The sequence below is a fragment of the Manacus vitellinus genome, unplaced genomic scaffold (assembly GCF_001715985.3).
Source record: "Manacus vitellinus isolate BGI_N305 unplaced genomic scaffold, ASM171598v3 scaffold_26_pilon, whole genome shotgun sequence".
NCBI classification, from domain to species: domain Eukaryota; kingdom Metazoa; phylum Chordata; class Aves; order Passeriformes; family Pipridae; genus Manacus; species Manacus vitellinus.
The window spans coordinates 5,502,281-5,508,280 of record NW_021939960.1 but is presented as its reverse complement, the minus strand read 5'-3'; the positions used below and the strand labels follow the sequence as shown (position 1 = coordinate 5,508,280).

The following is a 6,000-nucleotide window of genomic DNA, read 5'->3' as shown; positions in this document are numbered from 1 at the left end:
TTTTTTAAGCTTACCTAATTAAATCAATAGAAATACCTACAAAGCTAGACTTATTTCGGTTAAAATGCAATTATATTTCTTTTAACTTCACTTGGAAAAAAACCCCTGTCAAATTAATTAGATATATGTATTCCTCCAGTTAAATTAAACTTCAGGTAAACTGATGGAATTATTCATCTCAAATGTCAAGAAAACAATAGGAAATGTGTCACATTTATACGCAAAAATAAGTCCTGCAGAGTCCTCAACTCAGAACTTCTGTTGAACATCTGGCTTAACACACAGTTAAATTTCACAGTTACCAAAAATTCTGAATTCAAAGTTTTCAGAGAATTTATTGTTTTTCATAATTAAAAAAAGTATTACTTATAGCACCCTGGGGTAGACATGGGGATCCACAGACAATCAGACTTTTAGGAGATTATGGGTTGCAGCTGTCTGCCTTGCCTGGTAATCTCCCTAAGGTGCTGTTTCCTCATGATACCAGTAATCACTTTTCATGGGTTTACATAAAAGGTGCTGTATATCATCAAATCAAAAAGGAGGTTATTGCTCTCTTCTTATTATGCTGAATATGTGGCTTAGTGCTAAAAACAGAGAGCCAAAATAAAATGTGCATTTTTACATTACAACTGACCTACTGGTTTTTATTCAACATATAACAACAAGCATTGAAGTTGCCCATTAACAAATTGGCTTCAATATTTCATATCAAATCATGTAAATATATTCACATTTTTCAGTAGTTGTGCTTGTCCAGTACTGCTGACGTTTCAAGTTATAGCCAAGCTGAACAATACAAATCCATGACTTGTCAACATCCTTCATCTTATTAGTTTCACTCAGCAACAATCTCAGTCATCATGTTTATTAAAATACAAATTGTTCTTGTATCCTGTTGAAAACTGTGGGAGCTTTGCCATGGCAAAAATGCCTTGTAAGATCTTTTGAGGTTCTAGTGAAAGCTCAAGCATCTCCTATCTGTTTTTTCTTTTGAATCTGATAGAAATAAGCCTTGCATCACTCTTCTGAGGCACAGAAATAATCTACAGTTAACATACAGGCAGGAAAGCAGCAGAAAACGAGAGGTTGTACTGGTTTTACTCTCCTCTGTTCTGCTGTCAGCAGCTTCTCTGGCTGGAGCCTCTGAGCCACTGCCAGTTCACAACAACTGTGTGACCTTCACAGGACTTGGAACTTGGGACTCTCAGAGCCTCCATAAGCCAAAATCAACCATTCAAAGCCATTTCCCACTTTTTCCATCTGGAAATCTGAATTTCAATGAACTCCTGTTGACCTACAGTAGAAAGGAAACTGAGTATCAGGAAGCACCAACCACAGAATCATAGAATGGTCTGCTTTGGAAGGGACCTTAAAAATTTACCCTTGGGCAATAAAAATTGTTCTGGACAGCAAAACTAAATTGAAACCACCAGTGTCTTATTGACAGGCAAAAACTCTGCAAAAACGAATTCCCCAGCAAACCACACCTCCCTCCTGCAGGAAAGCTGCAGGTACAATATCAGTGGATCAGGCTTGACTGAAGTGCCACTGCTGTTCCTTCCAGCCACAAGTATTTTACACCTACTGCTCCATTAGTCTATGGCTCATGGGAAATATTTATTGCTCCTACTCAGAACTTTAGTATCATTCAGGACGTGTTATGATTGCAGCTTTGCTTATTGCAACATTTCCTTTCTAATTTTTTTTTTTTTGGTAGGAACTCAAAGATCCTTTGAAATATCTAATACAATCTAATACAGAGACTGCCAAAAGAAGCAGGGAGGGCAAAAAGAGAGTTTGGGTGTAAAAACCAGGAAATTCTGTGGTCTAAATAGACTTTCACTGACAAGATTAACACTAAATGCACGGTCAGACACTGTGAAGAACCTAAGATTCCAAAGAGCATAATAAAGAAAACACTGTTATTTACAAGGAAGATCTATTAGTATCTACAGTTAATAATTAAAACCGCATCTACTACTCTCCAATCAATGTTTAAAGCAATCCTTGTGAAAACACCCTATCAGCATGTACACAGGTCTTTTCTACCACCTTCACAACCTTCTATTAAGCCTATGCCTGGGACAGGGGCCATCATTAATGTCTCCAAACACTGATAACATTAATGAAGGCACTGGAAGCACTGATCATTTGGTCCCTGGGAGCTGAGTGTTGGAGAAAAGCTCTCCAGTTCCTCAGATGGGAGTTCCTGGGGACATCTTTTTTAAGATGAAGCTACACAACCCATGGTGAAGGTGCCAGAGAAGCCAGTTATGATGAACCAGCAGCCCAAACACACGAGGCAGCGTTCCTGACACAGGCAGGAAGGGTGGGAAGAGAATGAACTGTAGCTAAGGAAACGTGCTTGGTGTTCTGAACAACAGAAAGAATCAAGTAACATGGATTTTATGATTTTGTATCTCCTATCCATCTATTTTAGCATAAATAACGATCCAGCTACAATCAATAAGGAGTTCTGTTGCTGACTGCAGCAGAGCCAAGGTTTTGCTCATGATGTCTGAGCACTACAAATTAAAATACACATTTTAACTGTGGTAGGGTTTTCCCCCCAATCACAAAGATTTATCAATAATGAGCTTATACTCCTTGGTTTTGACACAGACAGCACACACAAATTCTGGACTAAGTTGAAAATTCATAAAATAAAGCTAGCTGTCTTACATTGACAGATTACAATAGTTTTGTCATATAAATGTCTTCTGTGACAGCCACACAGGCCACATCCATCAGCAGCTCCTAAGAGAGCAGCCCAAGCACAGGAAGCCCTAAGGACCTGCCAAAGGCCTGCAAGCAGGAGCTGCAGAGGATAAAAGCTGATGCTCAGAGCATCAATCCTAAATACTTAGCAACCCTGACTTCGAAAATCCCATCATCCCTCCCTTCACTGCCCAGCAAAAACAAGGGCAAGAAGTTTTGCAACCATCAGGCCTGTTACAGTGTCTTTTTAAACATACTTTGAAAGCAGCAGGGAAAAAAAAAAAGCAAATAAACAAATAAAACCACTCACCATATTTGGTGTCAGTCTTTACTGTCAGTGCAACTAAAACTCTTCAAAATATCGAAAGCTCCACAAATGTTATTAGCAAAGATTTCACACTTTTTTAATGGATATTTACACTTGGAAGCAGTCTTTTAATTACTTTTGTTATTTGCATCTGATGGCTTCAGGGAATGTTGAATTCGGATATGAGACTATCGAGGACCGCTGGATGAAGTCCAACAAAAAACTGAGATCAGACTAGTTAAATTAGCCATCTGTCTTAAATAAACACAAATCAGAACTACTTTTTAATATTCTTCAACCCAATCTTAAGTGAAGCAAGAACTTCAGAGAAGGCAGCAGTTGTGATAAGGTAGACCCCAAGGAAGTTGGCATCCATCTGGTTTATAATGTATCTTAGAACTTCAACGCTGGCAACAAAAAAAAAATGTCCTAGATATGGCATAAGATGGTCACGTGATAACAACCAGACTTCAGTCTTTAATTTGTCATAAAAATGAATTAATGAATTACGTTTGTAGCAGTTACTGTTCCAGTTAAATTATTAGCAGGAGAGTGGATTTACAATGTGCTGGTTCCTGTTCTCATTACAATCCATTCTCACGAGAACTTATCGTCAGAATTTTAATGCCTCGCTCATTCTGTGAGAGATAGCTGTAAAAATATATTAATTTGACCTTTTCAAAATTTTGTTATTTGATTTGGTGCCTATTCTTATTTGCTCCTATCTACAGCTCTTACATTTGCTCATATCTATAAAAATTACTAGGAAATGGAAGTATGTCAGTAAGTCAGAAGACTTTTCTATTCGTTTGGTTTTTTTTCTACCCAGGGTGAGGAATGCAATCTTATGACACTCTCTCAGTACCACACACAGGCCAAAGTCACTGCCTGAAGCAATCATTACACTTGGAGCAATGTTTCATCAATGGTAAAGGAGCTGTGATACCCTAAAAGTACAGAGAAATACAATAAAACCCATTCCCAGGGGCACAGCCAACGAGCCCTCCCAAGAGACACTCCCAGAGGATGACCCACATTGGGCACCCAGCTTGAGACAAAACCAACCTCTCTGGAGACTCTGCCTTCTCTGTACTACAACAGGGGCCTTGAAGACTCAGATTACAACACAAAGGTGCTTTTAATCCTCCTAATTGTCTCTGCTTGTGAAAATACGCCAAGAAGCTGAGCTCCCAGGGACCTGGAATTACCCTGATCCACTTCTGCGCTGAGATGGCCCCACCAACCTGTGCCAGGTGGGAAGCAACGAGCACAAGCACAAAGAGGACATCACAGCAGTGAAAGGAGCATTTCATCTCTCGCCAGCAGCCCACAGGGACTACTCCCTCTTGTGATCCGTGTGCGGGCTTAGAGTCACTGTGTCAACCCTCTGCCCACCAAAATATTCCTTGATGACTTCATCTGAATTAATCTTAATTTCATAGCACACGGGGAGGTTAACAGAAAGCAGATTTATCAGACAGCAGAACTTGACCTTTATTTCACAGCAATTCTGTACAGTCAGACTCGCTGTTCTCTCTCGAGGTCTGGCACTACCCCAAACAGCTCTGTGGTACCAGCAACAGGGCAAGGTGTTCAGGTACCATCCTCCAGGCAAACTGATGAGCTGCATTTACAAGTTTTGGGTGTTTTACATGACACCAGACCCTAGAATTTTATTTTTTTCTTTTATTAGAGTCATAACACCAAACAGAATAGTATGCCATCTTTCAATCACTGATTTTAATAATCACTCCTTAGGGTTCTGCTTAGCTAGTGTACTATTAAAACTACACATAGGTAGTTAAGTGTGTGCTGCCCAGCAAACTGGCTATAAAATTCAACTGCTGTTCCACAGCATCTGCTGTAAACTAACAAAAAACTATATTTATCAGCAGCATGTCCAACAGGACACCAGCCCACTCAGGACCCCAGAGCAAACCTAGCAGAAGATCAGTACCATCCACTCTGGGAGAAAAAAATGAAACACAACTTGAGGCAAACTCTTATTTCTCATCTGGTAGAGTTTTCAGATTCTACCCACCTGCTCAATTCAACCCTTCTGTTCTTACGGCATCTGCAGTTTTGATTTTCCCTTTTTATGTGCCTTATTAGCAAAGGCTTCTCTGTGATTACAGATAAACACACACAAAAGGTAGGCAGGCAGAAATACATATATAGATATATATGGGTACACACACTCCTCTAGGTCCTGGGTTCAGTTTCAGATGGAGCCAGGCACAAACACCAAACCTGTGACAGAGTAACACTTTAGGCAGTTAGTGATGCAGGAACCTCAACTTCAGCGATTCCACCACTGATGGATTTTTGTTCCTGAATTGCTTGGGTACTTCTGAAAATTCCACCCGTAACACCTACCTCATCACTACAGGAGTAAAAGTTGTTTGAGCCAGACCTGACAGCACTTCCCATCGTATCCATCAGCAGCTGACAACAACAACAGCAATGTTCAGCCCCAAACAAGGACAGCAGGCGAGACAGATACCTCCCTGTCTCCGGTGATTTGTTGCTCAGAGGGTTTTGGAGCTCTAAGTCACATCTTGTACACAACACTGCTCAGCAACCAGCTCCTCTGGGTGGGAGTTTGAGTAACTCTGTACACACACCAGCTAAGAGAGCTCATGAACCTCCTTCTCTATGGCAAAGCCATCTCTAAAAAGTTTTTTTCCCATGTTTCAGTCACTGACACCTACCTTTAGCTTTCATTTCAGTTGAAATTCGTGTGTACTAATTCTAAGAACACACTGGCACAGTTTGGTGTCTTTTATGCAGTCAACGAAAAATCCCTGAGAGTTGAAGTTGTGCTGTGCAGAGATGTTTCTGCTACCACATTGCTGATCCAATGAAGGTAATAACAGACAGTGTTGTAACAGCAAAGCTGCTGCGACCTTGAAATGTTAATTCCCAGAGACACCAGGGATTGGAGATGTCAGCATGGCAATGTTTTTGGCTTC

General features: G+C 40.4%; 1 protein-coding gene across 1 annotated transcript in view; it reads right to left on the bottom strand.

The window, feature by feature from the left end:
- Positions 1-6,000, bottom strand: part of CDH4 (cadherin 4) — a 436,070-nt gene that overhangs the window by 392,334 nt on the left and 37,736 nt on the right.